Genomic DNA, 16,918 nt, shown 5'->3' on the forward strand with positions numbered 1-16,918 from the left:
GGTGGGTCAGGAACAGTTGTTCTCCCTGCACAAAAGCAAGTTGTAAAATTAGTTATTAAAACAGGTTGCCAACCCGATTAGGCATTCTTCTGTCAAGCAAATTGATAAATCACAAGGCAGTGCTGTCGCTAACCTAACCTTCCTTGAGACTCACACTAAATTCTTTCCTTATATCTGTTCACACTTTAACACAGTAACCTAACCTTGCAGATAAATGTATTGTTAAATAGTAAATCAGATAAGCAAACGGCCATTGAGATAGTAAACAGCAACGTATGCCCCTCAACAACACGCAATTAGGTGCAACAGTTTATGAAACCAAATACCGATACACATGAAACTAGTAGCAGTATTGGACAGGGAAAAGCTTGAAATAGTTCTGCATTTAAATCAGGGGAACTACTAATGATCATGACATATAACTTAATTGCCTAATACAGGGTCTCTACGCTTAAGTATTAACCAACTTGCATTATAATAGATAACACAGTAAACAGTTCTTTCTTAAACTCGTTTTGTGACAACTGAACAGGATGCAAATTTAACTACTCTGGCTCTGAAGGAGGGGTAGCATTCTTCTCACGCTAGTCATAGTGATGTAACGCTACGACATCGTGACGTAAATAACCTAAATCGACTACATAAGTACGTGTATAGATCTTTGCAGTTGTACCACAGAGGTTGCACCAATAACGTGGAAGCTAAATGTAAATAGACGTGTACAAACGAAGTGACAGCTGTTGTGTGGTATGCTCATCCCAGTTGAATTACTTATTAAGCTGTAATCTCAACAATTTTTGATTTTATGCGTGTACATCTTGGTGTAATGAATGTCTCTCTGAAGGAACCATAACAATAACGAAAGTAAAAAATAGCGTCTAGTCACTTTTTAAAAAATCCGATTAATTGTGCATAAATCATGTGGACAGAAACGTGAAATAGAGAGAAATTAGAGCGTTTCGTATTTTTATAAAAGCCAATGGATTGTACATAATTCTTCTGGGCAGAAACGTTGCACTGAGAAATTAATGTGGCTCCAAAGATAATTCCGAATGTTGCTGGAATTTTAATTTTGCCTTCATGCTGTAGATCAGCACAGAAACTTTTGTTCTTCAGAAATAAATTATTGCTGATGGTTATAATGTACTGACCTGTTATAACATGTCTTTATTTTTCTTCATATGTTGCATACTGTGAAAAAACAATGACATGCAAGTCACATTTACCAGCATTTTAAGCAACTGAAAGCAGTGAGTGCTGTTGCCATTTTCAGCTACTTTTTGTATGACTCTTAGGCAACATGAAAATAGCTTTAGTAATAATGCCAAAGACCCCCAAAATTTAAACCATGTGTATTGAGAGAATAAACAAACACAGTATTCCACCATCACATGTGAAACATCACTTGGTGCTGCTAAAAACTGTGGGCTATTGAGGTTATTTTGCATGTAACTCACCCATTGTGACAGTCAGTGTTCAACATCATTTGGCAACTACTAGGAAACTTATTTTTTGTTGTTGATACTGCTTAAATATTAAAATGTGGGTAAAATTATAAATGAAATATCATTGTTTTTCACAGTATACAGTGAATAAAGAAAAATAATGATGTGTTATAAACAGGTTACATTATACATTATAATCATCAGCAATAATTTATTTCTGAAGAGCAAGATTTTCTGAGCTGATCTGCAACATGAAGGCAAAATTAAAACTCCAGCAACATTCGGAATTATCTTTGGAACCACATTAATTTCTCGATTTAACGTTTCTGCCTAGAATAATTATGTACAATCCACTGGCTTTTATAAAAATATGAAACACTTCAATTTCTTCCTATTTCGCGTTTCTCTCCACATGATTTATGCACAATTAATCGATTTTTTTTAAAAAATGAGTACATGCTTACTTTTACTTTCGTTGTGGTTATGGTTCCTTCGTTTAGATATTCGTTATGTTCATGAAACACACAATAACATCCCACATTCTTGGGATTAGAGCTTAATAATTAATTATTTCACGTTTGTGTCGACACAATCATGCATGATTCACGGGACTTTTTAAAAACGATTACAAGCTTTTTTTGACTTTCGTTATGTTCATGAAACACCCAATAACATCCCAAATTCTTTGAATTACGACTTAATAATTAATTATTTCATATTTCTGTCCACATGATTTATGGACGATTGATCGGATTTATAAAAATGACTGCAAGCATTTCTTTCTTTCTTTTGTTATGGTTCCTTCGTTCAGACATTCATTATGTTCAAGAAACACACAATAACATCCAAAATTGTTGGGATTCGAGCTACCCCTGAAGGAGCCTTTGCATTGCTTCCTTAAATAACTAGGCGAGAGGACCCTTAAACTTTCATGATCTGAAAAACCGTGCTCACTAACAAAACTACACCAATACGCATGAAAAAAGGTAAGTATTCTTATCTTTAATTATTGGTTAAATTAAGCACAACAAACTAGAGCTCTCTAAATAATAAATGTGGTTCCATAAGCAGTCTTTTGACCCGCTCAAAATTATAGTTGGCTATGCAAATGACAACACAACATTAAATTCAAGTTCAGCCACTTTCTTATAATAAATCAGGACACTCGGAATTATATTCACTAGGATAGGAATCCTGTCCAGGTTTGTGATTTGGGATGATCACGGGTGTAAGACTGAGTTTTTAGTAACACCATGATTATTATTAAAATAGAGTAATTTTCTCAAATACCTGGTCCATTTACAGAGTGCCAAATACAAAGCAATTTATTGGAAGCTGATGAGACTGGAGGCGCAATTTGCAGTGGCTACTAACCTGGCAGTGATGCAGTCATGGCAGTACTGTTGGCCTTGCCCTACTACCGACCTTCATAACGTCGAAATAACACCTGTATAGGGCAAAACAATGCCATGATAATGGTTTCACCAAATTCAGCATCCAAGGCCGATAAATACTGCCCTTAAGCTCTTCTGGCCTCAAAACTCCAGGGATATGAGCTACCATAATCCGCTTCTGTTAGCGAGATCTTAACCACAGCACTGCTCAGCCCAGACTCCTTACTCATTGTAAAGGGCGAGTTGCCACTTGCACGGCAACCACACCTTTTCCACTCTGTCGACTGCTTCCATAGCTGTGGGGCTTCCCCACATCTTTTACATTTAACCCTATGTTCCCTAATTATGGACCAAGTCATTTATCGTAAATTACATAACAATGGCCAATGAGATAGTAAACAGCAACATATGCCTCTCAACAACACATAATTAAGTGCAACAGTTCATAAAACCAAATACTGACACACATGAAACTAGTAGTAATGCTGAACAGGGAAGAGCTGGATGGAACAGGGAATAAGCTGGATGGAAAGAGTGAGTAATGAAAGAATATTGGAAAGGGTTGGTGAGAGAAGATGCCTGCTGAAGTTTGTAAGAGAAAGGAAAAAGAACTTGTTGGGACATTCATTGAGAAGGGAGTGCTTGATAGCAGATGCTTTGGAAGGATTGATTTATGAGAGAAGATTGAGAGGAAGAAGGAGATACAAGATGATAGATGACATAAAGAGAAAAGCAAATTATGCTGACCTGAAGAGGATGGCAGAAGACCGGGCAGCTAGGAGAACTAACATTTGAAAACCAGCCTTTTGGCAGAACACTGATGATGATGAGGACATAACAATTATTTCAATAGTTATCTGAATTCACTCACATAATTTAAAAAACATTGTTCAAAAATTTCAGATAACTGAAACACGTATACATAGTCAAAAAATTTCCATGACAAATAAAACATTATACATTATCATCACTACAAACTGACATAGAAATATCGATACAGATACAAATGAAGTCAAAAATAGGTGTTACATGTTGAGCTGCATGTCGATGAGTGTGGTATATGGGCTGTTGTTCTGGACTGCAGATACAATTATTAGTGTCAGTGGTGTCGAGCAACAGTTGAAATCGTTTAAATTGATCAATAGTCCGGAAACCGATGGAATCTCTACTAGCATCAATTGTACACCAAATCTGCGTATGAGTAGTCCCACTTTTAACTATACTCTATGGTAGATTCCTTGAACAGAAGGCCATGCTTAGTAATCTGAAGAGAGCAAAGTTCACAACTGCCTACAAGAAATGTAACAGTAGTGATCCACAAAACTACCATCCAATATCCTTGACACCCATTTGTTGTAGAATCTTAGAACATATTCTGGACTCAAATGTAATGAGATATCTCGAACAGAATGACCTCCTCCACGGCACCCAGCATGAATTTCGAAAACATCGATCATGTGAAACACAACTTGCACTTTTCTCACATGATATCCTTAAAAGGAAATAAGGTAGATGTAGTATTCGCCGATTTCAAAAAAAGCATTTGAATCAGTAAGACATCTACACCTATAATCATAAATATTATCATAGAGGGTATCAAGTGATGGTTGTAACTATATTGAAGAGTTTTTGGTGGGGAGGATGCAGCATGTTATATTGAATGGCCAGTCATCGACATAAGTAGAGGTAACTTAAGATATGCCACAAGGAAGTTTGTTGGGACCCCTGATTGACTGATTTTTATTGGGTCTCATTCGATTACATTACATACATCATGTGTACTTGCAATATAGGACTAGTCAATTTAACCTAATATCTTAAGATATTTAGCCCTCATTTTACAACATAAGTATCAAATGGATAATGATGATAGTAATGTTACATACATTTTTTTCGAATTATATTTAGGTCTTAAAGTTATTTACATACTATATAATGGAATATTTTCAGGTGCTTACAGTACATACAAGCAATTAATAATAGCCCTCCTCGTACTACACTCCTTTATATAACGAAATTCTTTTTCGGTTAAGTAATCCTTTAGAAGTTTCTTGAATGTTTTTTCGGCTCATAGTATCACATAAACTCTTTGGATGGCGCTTTACCAGTTGTACAGCTGAGTGTTGAGGATCTCTTTCAACAGCTCTCAGTCTGCATGGTATACTTCTCACCTAGCATTTATTCCTTGTGTCATATAAATGAACAGCTGCATTTGATTCTTGTAATGTACTGCCATGATTAATGAAATTATTGTTTTGTATATGCACATGGTAGGAAATATCAATATCTTTAGATTAAGGAAGGCAGTTCTGCAGGAGTCCTTTTTTTATTCAAAATCGTTCTGATGGCCTTTTTTTCAAATACAAAAGTTCTTTTTGTATTATCGCTCAAACAGTAATTCAATATTGTAAGAATGGTTCCAAAAGCATGGCATGCAGTACATAGAAATTATTTGTTAGAATTAAGTGGAAGCTGTTTCATAATATTGGTGCTTTGTTTATAACAGACATTGTCTGTATGTTGTCTCTATTAGAGATTATTCTCAAGTGCAGTTCTTAAAAATTTTATAGAGGTATTTTTTTCCAGTCTCATTTCATCTGTGACTGTATCTATGAGATCTTCCTTTTCTCTGTTTGTGAACTCAGTGAACGTTGTACTTTTGTAGATTTACAATAAAGTCACTCTCTATGACCCACTGTATTGAATAATTCATTGAAATAATGGCACTTGTTTGCAGTATTTCCAGATGCTCTTCTACAATCACTAATCTCATGTTATCAGCTTACAGTAATTTTTATCCTTCTCATTGCCTTCAATATTGTTTACAAACAGGTTGAACAGAATTGGCCAAGTGCAGATCCTTGAGGTACACCATACTTAATATCTCTGATTTCAGGTCTGCATCTAGATACTGTTGTCACATAAAATGGTTCAAATGGCTCTGAGCACTATGGGACTTAACATCTGTGGTCATCAGTCCCCTAGAACTTAGAACTACTTAAACCTAACTAACCTAAGGACATCACACACATCCATGCCCGAGGCAGGATTCGAACCTGCGACCGTAGCAGTCGTGTGGTTCCGAACTGAGCGCCTAGAACCGTGAGACCATGTTGTCACATACTGCTTTTTGTTATGGACATGTGATTTAATACATTTCACTGCATGTCCATGTGTACCATAGTTTTCAAGTTCTTCTATTAGTGCTTTATGGATGATTGGTCAATGGCTTTAGACAAATCCAGGAATGCAGCAGGTACAGAGATTTTTTTGTCTAGTGCATCTATAGCTGATTTTGTTAGACTCAAGATAGCAGCTTTCATAGATTTCCCTTTTTGGGAACCATGTTGTACTGGAATCGAATACAATGTTTTCTAGGAATGTAGTCTTCCTCATATACAAGAGCATCCCTAGTATTTTTGAGAAAACAGAGTTTAAAGATACTGAACTGTAGTTATTTGGGGAAACTTTGACATTTCTCTTATATATTGATACTGCTTTTCTGATTTTTATTTTTTGTGGAAATACTCTTTCCATAAATGAGCAGTTTGTTGTATCCAAAAGAAGTTCAGTGATTTCTTCATTCACACATTTTCTTCGTTAATTTAATATTTCATCATCTACTGCAGACTTCTTGGATTTTAATTTCTCAATTATTATAAAGCTTTCTGCTTTTGTCACGGTTCCAGGAACACTGTGTGGGGTGGGTGCTCAAGATTTCTAGAGCACTTCGATTGTTAACGACTTCTGTCCGAATTTAATTTTTGTATAGCATCAATATATTAGCAACTTTTGTTCCAACTGTAACGATGTTGCTCTCATTTCTCATTGACTTAGTAAAATATCTGTTATTTCACTGTTTGGCTATGTCATTCAGTGTTGATTATGTCCCACGTCATTTTACTTTCATTATTTCAATTTGTTAGGGTTCTGGTTATTGAACTGGCATTTGCTTCTCATAATAATTGTCTGCCCTTCTTCTGATACGGTTTATATGTCTACATATTCCCAGTTTGTCTGAGTTCCTGTTGTATATTAATGATCTCGCAGACAAAATTCGTAGTGACTTCAGACTTTTTGCAGATAATGCAGTTATCTACGAAGGTCATCCAGTAAGTAAGTTTCTCTATCTTATTTCTCTGCAGAATAAACTGTACCCATGGCATGCGTTGACAACTCTCACACTGGCTCACAGTATATATTACAGTATCCTGCCTGTATGCAGACAGTTAGAATGGAGTTACCTCTAAAAAGTGCATCCACTTGTGGGCTACTATCTGTCATTCGTTTTTTCGTAGCAAAACAACTATCTGCTGTCATTGTCCATTGGGAGTCAACGTCTGTCTATGGGGAAGGCTCTACTAGCATTTAAATGAGGATGAGAGCAGGGTCCACCATTAGACCTCTATGAAAGAGGTAGAGCATTGCGTGGAAGAAACGTGACGAAAGTGCCCCAAAAAAGGCCAAGGTCACGCATTATTCAAGGAAGGTTATGGCAACCACTTTTTGGAACTGTCAGGGAGCGTTACTCGTACACTACCTGCCTCGCAACACCACTATGAATACAGAGAGGTACTGTAATGTCTTGAGGAATATGCGAGATGTCATGAAAAAATAACGTCCTGGACTTGTGTCTCACAAAATTCTCTTCCTTCATGATAATTCTCGGCCTCATGCAGCTTGAATGGCCCAAGTGGAGCTTGGAAGAATCAACTGGGAAATGTTCCTGTATTCTCCATATTCACCAAATCTTCTCCCCAAGTAATTTTCACATGTTCCCACGAATCAAATGACGTCGCTTCAACACTGATGATGAAGTCGCACCAACAGTGGACAGGTGTTTACAAGCACAGGAACCAACCTGGTACAACAATGGTTTGGAAAACCTTGTATCATGTTACAAAAATGTTTGGAAAAACGTGGCGACTATGTGGAAAAGTGACAAATGCGTTGTACAGCGTCAATAAAGTTATTTCAGCATGATATATTATGTGTAATTTTTTTATATATGAACTAAGGAAACTTACTTATTGCACACTCTCCATATAAATAAATACTGTCTGAGAAAAGTAGCACGATCATTCAGTCAGATCTCGATAAGATTTCAAAGTAGTGCAAGGATTCATAACTTTCTTTAAATGTCCAAAAATGTGAAACTGTGCATTTCTGAAAACCAAATAATACAGTATCCTGTGACCTCAGTACCAGCGAGTCATCTTTGGAATCAGTCAGCTCACAAAAATACCTGTGTAACACTTTGTAATTTGTAGGGACATGAAATGGAACGATCAGGTAGGATCAGCCTTAGGTAGGCCTATTGGTAGAATATTAGGGAAATGCAGTCAGCATACAAATGAGATTACTTACAAATTATTCATGCAGCCCATCCTACAATATTGCTGAAGTGTGTTGGACCCATACCAAATATAACTAAAAGGAGATATTGAATGTATATACTCTGTTCATCATAAGAATAAACCTGATGTAAACAGTCATAAAAGCGATGATTGGTCAGAAGCCACAGCACACATACACTTGTGCTGTTACGCTCTTGGAAGTGGGTCCTACTTATGTATTAGATATCCTATTACTTAGTTTGGTTGAATGAAACTTCAAGATATTCTGATGTATTGACAGCTATCATCGTTTTTCTTATTCATGCTTTAGCTGCGTAGTTTTTATTTAAAAAATCGTGTACAATTACTGTCTCTGTACTGTTGTGCTCTGATTGTCGCGGTGATGGTATGCAGTATGAAAATGTTTGAGGCTGCCTCTTGTTCTGTAGTAAACCACGCATGTAGAACATGGTTAAAAAGTGCCGAGAAATAGGTTGTTCTTAATGTTTTTCATAAATTTACAGACAAAATCGGCGTTGAAGTTTTTTAAGAGACTGTATTTAATACAGTAGAGATATAAAGGCACATTGGATGTATAGCAGAATCGGTAGCATAGTACATTCTGATGCTGTTTATGGATCGCTGGATCAAGTCTCATGTTGGTCATTTTTTTCTTTCCATTTGTAATTCCTAAATATCGTAATTGTAAAATTCATCATCATTTTTTATGAATAATGCACGTCTTCTTGTTTCTAATTACATATTGCGTGCAAAATTCCTGTTTTCATTTCAAATATAAGTTATTAATTGTCGATATTTTATGAAAGATTGTTAACAAAGATTGCTTAAATTAGGAAAACGTAACAATTTAATTTTCAGGTCAAAAATGAAATACCAAATACTCTTTATTTGGACTGTCTATTTTTTTGTACCACAGATGTAGTCTCAGACGAAACAGAATGATGAGTGTCATAGAAACACGAAAAACAATCTTTTTCACAGCATTGAGCACAACATACAAATGCTGCATTTTTCCATTTGCCGCTATACCGTTACAATATGAACGCAACATAACGGATCTGAAGCCAAGTTAAGTTACCAGAAGTACTGGAACTAACGCACGCAGCTTTTTCACATGTCACTGCCGAACACTGGCGGGGTATACCCGAAGAATGGCACATCATAAAAGAGAGGAGAAGATGCAGTGCCTGGGTGACTTCATGGATTCTGTTGTTGATCGATTCGTTATCAACAGTTCCAGAACTGAAAGATATCTCTTGGGTACTGATAAGGAAGGAACTAAGTCATTACCACAAAAGAACATATGGGAAACTATTGCCCAGTCTCTCTTCTTCCATTACTATCAAAACTATTTTTAAAGGTAGCCACAATAAAAATTCAAAATTTCATAGAATAATTTTTAAAAAATCTCATTAATCAGTATGGATTTCAAAAAGGCAAAACCACACTATCTGCTAAAAATAATTTTGTTGATAAAATTAACTCATCTCTAGACAACTCACTGCATGCCACAGGAATTTGTTGTGGCCTATCAAATGCCTCTGATGGTGTGAATCACTCCTTGCTACTCTGTAAACTGGAAAAGTATTGAATTAGGGGTACAGTATTAGAATGATTTTAGTCCTATCTAACCAAATGAAGACAATGAGTGGTTATATCATCAGAGAGAGGAACTTATACTTCAAAATGGAAAACCATTTCACATGGAGTACCCCAAGGTTCTGTCTTAGGTCCTATTCTGTTTCTGTTTTATGTAAATGATCTGCCACTTAATATTAAGTGTCAGTCAGTTTTATTTGCAGATGACATATCTTCAATCATGGAAAGTAATAATACCGATCAACTTCCACAAACTGTATTAAATACTTAAGAAAAATTAGATACCTGGTTTGATTTAAATCGGTTAAAATTAAACATGACTCAATTAATGCAATTTAAAGCAAAACAAGCAAAATTTAATGATATTTAGGTCAGTCACAGAAACCAGGAAACTATGTGAAATCCCTAGAAATGAAACTAGACAAAAATCTATCATGGGGATGACATACACAGTAACTTGCAAATAAACTAAATGGCCTAGCATTTGCAATGAGGATATTGTACAATGCTATCAGTATGGGCATAAGAAAAGTAGAATGTCATAGCTACTTTGAGTCAGTAATAAGGTATGGAATTGTATTCTGGGGTAAATCAAACCATATTTGTCGAATACTAAAACTTCAGAAAACCACCATTAGAAATATGCACAATGTAGGGTGAAGAAAATCATGTCGCCCACTCCTAAAAAATCTAAGTATATTAAGTGTTCCCTCACTATACATGTATGAGCTGATTATCTTTGTACACAGTAACCCCGATTTATTTGTAGCAAATCATTCCTGACATGATTACAATGCCAGAAATCAAAATGATTTTATGCTCTCCACCCACCATTTAAAACTTTATGCTCAGACTCCATATTATGTGGGTATGAAAATTTATAACAAAGTAGAAGGAAGAGAACTGCTCGGTATAAATTTAGGAAAATACTTATATGAAAAACTCATGCAGAAATGTTACTATTCAGTAGGAGAATTCATAAATGACATCCTGAAAATTTGAGATGAAGAGAGCAAGTACTTTGGACTGTTCATATTTAGAAGTTTGTTAATTTTGAAGAAAAATTATTAATTGTTTAATTAAGTAATTATTTACTACTATGTATTATATTACTGGTATTATAAGGAAAATTGTAAACCAGTTATTGTGTTTTGACGAGTCTCCTGTACATTAAGTCAATGGCTTGAAATTGTATGTCACGAGGCAATAAAGGTCTGTTTTATTCTATACCAGACAATTGACTGTAATTAATACCTACAGCGGCTTCAGTATTCAACAACATAGTGAAATTCCTGCTCTATACTTTTGCATCACACATAGATTGCTCAGAAGAACTACCCTGTGTTTAAGTTAGGAATTTTCATCACTCTTGTTTGTAATTAAGATACTGTGTTAGGCGAGAATGAGAGCATTTTATGCTTTGCGCCTGTACACCTAAGATGCGTGTGATAGTGCTGCAGTTTTGCTGAATACTATTTCATGTTCTTTAAAAATCTGTTCTAACGTCTGAACTCCAACTGCTCACATCACTGCAGGTTAGTTGGACCAGCTGGCTGACCTGTGCAGTCCAAGCTTAATGCGCCACTAAAGCTGTTGTCCCGAATTATCGCTCAGTCTATGTGCATGTAACACTGCATAAAACGTATCCTTATGATCGTTATTGACTGTACGGGACACAGGTTGGCTTCTGCTCCACGTGAAACGAAATCCAATGAGATTCGAGCAAATGCGCAAGAATACATGGTGTAATGTTTACATCAAGTTTATTCTTATGATGAACAGAACATAGTACAGATCAACTCCTGTCCATCTGGATGTGGAGTCTGCATCCTTCCACCAACCTTCACACATAGAAATCCTTGATCCGTCCCATCCTTTATTATGACAGCGTTGCTTGGATTTCCGCCACTCCTCGGTTCTATAAACCCTCCAAATCCTCGAATGCCATGCACTCCGCCTCGCCTTCCGCATCAGCCTCCCGCCCCCCACACGCATTCTCTATGGCCTTATCCCCTTCCCCCACCTTCTCCTTTTCCTTGAACACATCCACACCCTGTATATTGTCCGCCGTCTGAATACCCCTCACCCCCTGGTGTCTCCCTTCCTCTCCACCCCCAGCCTGTTGCCGCACCTTTACCATTATGTCCCACCCTCTCTCCATCTCCACACCCTCCACCTCCTTTCCCAATGCAACTTCGAGCATCTACCCCTCCTGGATGATGAGCTTTGCCCTGACGTCTACCCTTCCTACCAGCTGTAACCCCACCTTCCTTTTGCCTCCTCAGGGCTCCCTCTCCCCCCTCCCTAGAGACCTTCCCTCCTACGACCCCTCCCTCTCCTGTGCTCCGCTTCAGTGTCTCTGCACTCCCTCCTGCCTTGTCTTCCCTCTTCATTTCCCGCCCCACCTCTCTCCTGCCTCTTGGTGCACCTCCTGATGCCCCTACTCTTTTCATCCTGCCCCCTCCCCTGCTACACCTTGCTCTCCCCTACTTTTCCATCCTCTCAGGCCTCTCTCTCGGCAGGTCCCACCTGGCAGTTTTATTCTTCATCGTGTGTGCTCCAAGTGGGTTTAAAGTGTGTTGTTCTGGAGTGTTTTTAATACTGTGGCCAACTTTTAACCCATGCCTGTGACTTCAGTGTCTTTTTTGTTCTCTATGAATCGCCAACTGTGTTTTTTAACTTTATGTCGACTTCTTCAATTGTCCCCCCATGAACGTCTCCATGTCAGTGTATTTTTACCTCCATTATCTCCCCATACTCTGTTTTCTGTCCCCATTTTTTATCGCCTTTATATGTAACATTTTCTTCTTGTATTAGCTGTCACGTCACTCGGCTAAAGAGCGGCGGATTGTGCCGCTGACAGCCCTCCCCTGCCGATATGGGGCAGGGGAATGAAATCACAGTAAAGAAAAAAAATAGTACAGAGGACAGCAGCACATATCGTCACATGTTTGTTTGACCTGTGGGAGGCTGTCACAGAGATACTGACGAAACTCAACAGGTAAACACTTAGGAACAGACTATTCCGAGGAAGCCTACTTATAAAACTTCAAGAATTTAGCAATATATTACAATCCCCTTACAGGATCGTGGGGACTATGTTAGTTTTATTAAAACGTCCAAAGAGGCATTCAAACAATCATTCTTGTTTGCTTCATATATGAATGGAATGGGAAGAAACTCTGACTGGTACCTTGGAAAATACACTCTGCCATGCATTTCACAGTAGTTTGCGGAGTGTGGATACAGATGTAGAAACATGATGCATTTTACGGTGAATGTAGCTGAATCGCTTTGACCTTCAAATTAAAACCATTAAGTTGCTACCTCTTGTCAGATAAAATATAAACATAAATGAAAAATATTTATGTACTTAATAGTTCCCACGAGAAAATATCATGAATGGGGGAAAAGGAAAACAAGTAATATCAATCTTATCCAATGGTATCTTTTCCGTATGTGTCGCTAGTTGGCAAACCTGCTGTAATTTGGTGAAAGCGAAACAACAGAATGTGATATTTGAAAAAGAGTACTAAGTAAATATAAATAATAGGTTTTAAGTGATTTTTGCGTTGCTAATTAATAAGCATTACCTTAAAACTTTCAAGATAACAGTCCGATATTCGTATAGTGGTCCATTCGACGGGATTACAATGATATTGTGTCATCACTATGTTTATGTGTGTGACCCACCTTGTCGCTTGTGTGCTTGAAAGCTTGCAGTGGTCTGTCTGAAGATACATAGAAGGTACGTTAATTTTTTCTCTAGTGTTTGCATCATATTCGGTCTAAAACTGTAGAATTTTCGTACGAGGCAGTTGTACGCCATATTTGCGTCTCTCTCGGAAAATTTCTCATTCACTTTGCGACTTAGTGAAATTTGTAGAGAAACCGCGTTGGGCAAAACAGAAGTATTTGGTATCAGAGTTTTAAGACATTTAATCAGTCACTGTATACATAATATTAACCATGATATTTCAAACTGCCATTTGCTAGATTAAAAATACTTTGTGATTTTTAATACGTTTTCCGCTTTGAAATAAAGTAGAAAGCAAGAGAACAGAAATGTCGCAGAAAATAGTAACCTCCATCCGTGGGCTTCACAAGCTAAACGTTTTCATGGTCGACACAACCGTGGAATACGGACGCAAAATAAATATGGAGTGAGTTTAGCCTCAAGCCGGTGTATTTGCAGCCATAATTGTAACACATCAGTTCGTAGTTGAACCATTGATTCAGGGGAATTCGCCTTTGTTAGGTATTTATACTTACCCATGCCTCCAAGAAGACCGATTTGTTTCCCCAGACCTATTTACACATTTTAACAGTGGTCCATACAGGTATGGCTACTGTCTAATTGCAGTACTGGAAGAAAACGCTATTTCATTTACCAAGAAAATAGATCTTTTCATAAACTTACTGATAAAGATATCATGAATGCTAACACAACACTGGAATAAAAATTTAATAGTTTTTATGTGGGTGCACATGCTTTACAACAATGGTACATGTCAGCTTATTACAACATTAGAAGACTAATAAACATAAATGGTAAAAAATAATTAAAAGTTTAATTCATATAATCCAGGCACATAATTACTTAAAGGTCTCATTTCACAACAGTTTATACATTTGTGGAGTGCTCTTTTACCATATAGGCCTACAATCTTACAAACATCATAATTGAAAATGACATTCTTCATACTTTTACACCTGCCTGTCTGGGAAACTGTGTCAGCAGCCTTTTATAATGGAGGAGGTTACTATTGTCCCTCATGGAATGTAGGCAAATGGTGTTCCACTAACAGGCATTATGCTATGAAGGTATGTTATGGAATGGCATAGTGGTTCTATTTTTAATTTATGTACACAATCACTAAACACCAATTTTTTTTATCAAAATGATGTCATTGTAAGTTTCGTTATATGAAGAGAAGGGGGAGGGGATCACATTACATTGGGGGCTATTAGTTAGATACCACTGGAATTTGTGGTTGGTCAACAGGCAAACTTTTAAGTTCCACAATATAACAACATTAACTGGCACTAGGTTCTTTTGGTAATAACAGTACAAGGATTTTTATTCAATAAATACTATTTGATTTTGTGTAAAATTAAAGATTTCTGTTTATAGTAGTGCATTTTTGTAAAGCTGATTTCTCTTTGGAATGATGGTAAACCATCATAAATGGAGGAATGAAATATCTCAATGATTGCGTATCTCGTAGTTTCAGCGGAACAATTTTCCTTCCTTCGGAAAATGATTGTAGTAGCTGAGTCATTGCTGTTAGTAATGTAAAAACCTACTGCTGCAAGGTATGTTTGATATTTATATTTTCTCCCAGGCATCTTCTTAAATAAGTCCACTTTTTTCCTTTCTTCTGTTTCTGATACAGTATTTTTAAAGAGTAATGCAACTTGTTTTGACTGCTGCAAAATTCATAATCTCAAAACAATTTTCAGGTTCATGGTGTGGTAGTTCTTAAATCTTAATTTCTCTAAGTAATTTACACCACTGTTCTGGTCTGTAGATACAATTTGTGCATTGATGAATTCTTCTCGGGTTATCAGCCAAGTGGTGGCGTCATCTTGTTGCAGTGTTTCAGTGAGTTTCGTACCCATCCTACATGAAATAACAGATAGAATAAAATGTTTCTGAACCAAAAAAAAAAAGTCAAGCTGTAAGTTTAAGTAAAGGAAATCAACAATATAACATACTGATCGCCTTAATTTTTCAAGGAACTCCTCAACAGGAGGAGTGATCCTTGAGAAAACTCTTCAGTTTCGATTTGAAAGCATGTGGATTTCTGTTAAAGATTTTTAAATTCTTGTTGTAGCTTATTGAAAATGGATGCAACCGTATACCACGCACCTCTATGCGCAAGAGTTACGGAAGTGTGATTCAAATGCAGACTGGATTTCTGCTGAGTATTAACTGATTGAAAGCTGCTAATTCTTGAGAATAAGCTGTGATTATTGTTAACAAGAAACAACAGTGAAGAATATATATAAAAAATCATTTTTGAGCCAAAAATATCCTTTTAGAATGGGAAGGGTTACCTCAAAATATAATACCATATGACATAAGCAAAAGAAAATAAGCAAAGTAGACTACTTTTCATATTGAATGATCGCTTACTTCAGATACTGTTCGATTAGTGAAAATGGCAGCATTGAGTCTTTGAACGAGATTCTAAAAGGGGCTTTCCAAGACAGTTTGCTATCTATTTGAACTGTTCAATTTCACTAATCATATGCCCATTCTGTGAAATTAAAGATCAGGTTTTGTTGAGTTGTGTTTTAGAAACTGTAAAAACTGAGTCTTACTATGATTTAGTGTTAGTTTATTTTCTACAAGCCATGAACTTTTGTCATGAACTGCACTATTTGAAACTGATCCAATGTTGCACCGCCATTTGACCGTACCCCACTCAGACCCCAAATCACAGCCATTCTCAACACTGTGAATGATGACCTTTTGCTGTCTGTTGCTAAAGTAAGAGGGGAACCAATTGTGAGCTACTCCCTGTATTCCGTAATGGTTCAGCTTCTGGAGCCATATTTTGTGATCAATACAATAAAATGCCTTAGTTAAACCAAAAATATGCTTAGTGTTTGAAATCTTTTGTTTAACCCATCCAGTGCCTCACAGAGGTAAGAGAATATAGCATTTTCAGTTGTTAAACGACTTCTAAAGCTGAACTGTACATTTGATAGCAAATTGAGTGATATAAAATGATCAATTGTCCTTACATAAACAGCATTTTCAATAACTTTAGCAAACACTGATGGCATAGAAATTGGTCTGAAATTGTCTACCTTATCCCTTTCTCCTTTTTTATAAAGCAACTTTACCACTGGTCACAGACTGATTGTACACTGTGAATTAGTGTGCATATATTGCTTTCACACTGAGTTGTGGTGACATACAGATCAGTGTGTGTAGGCTTCCTGTACACACTGTGTCCCAGGTTGCCATCAGGTTTCTGTTTCACTAGGACATCAAAAAACAGAAGGGCAGCATCCTGTACCACTTCCACCATAAACTGACTGTGGGAGTGCTACAAGTTGAGATGTTGGAGAAATTTGCTTACACTGTCCCATTCATGTGGCCAAATGACGA

General features: G+C 36.8%; 1 protein-coding gene across 1 annotated transcript in view; it reads left to right on the forward strand.

Moving 5' to 3' along the window:
* Positions 1 to 13,277: 13,277 nt before the first annotated feature.
* Positions 13,278 to 16,918, forward strand: part of LOC124595733 (tudor and KH domain-containing protein homolog) — a 68,904-nt gene continuing 65,263 nt past the window's right edge. Inside the window, exon 1 of the mRNA XM_047134607.1 lies at positions 13,278 to 13,543. The gene's annotated coding sequence lies outside the window, so the exon portion shown is untranslated. The remainder of the gene's footprint in view (positions 13,544 to 16,918) is intronic.

This window comes from Schistocerca americana, chromosome 2 (genome assembly GCF_021461395.2).
Source record: "Schistocerca americana isolate TAMUIC-IGC-003095 chromosome 2, iqSchAmer2.1, whole genome shotgun sequence".
NCBI lineage: Eukaryota > Metazoa > Arthropoda > Insecta > Orthoptera > Acrididae > Schistocerca > Schistocerca americana.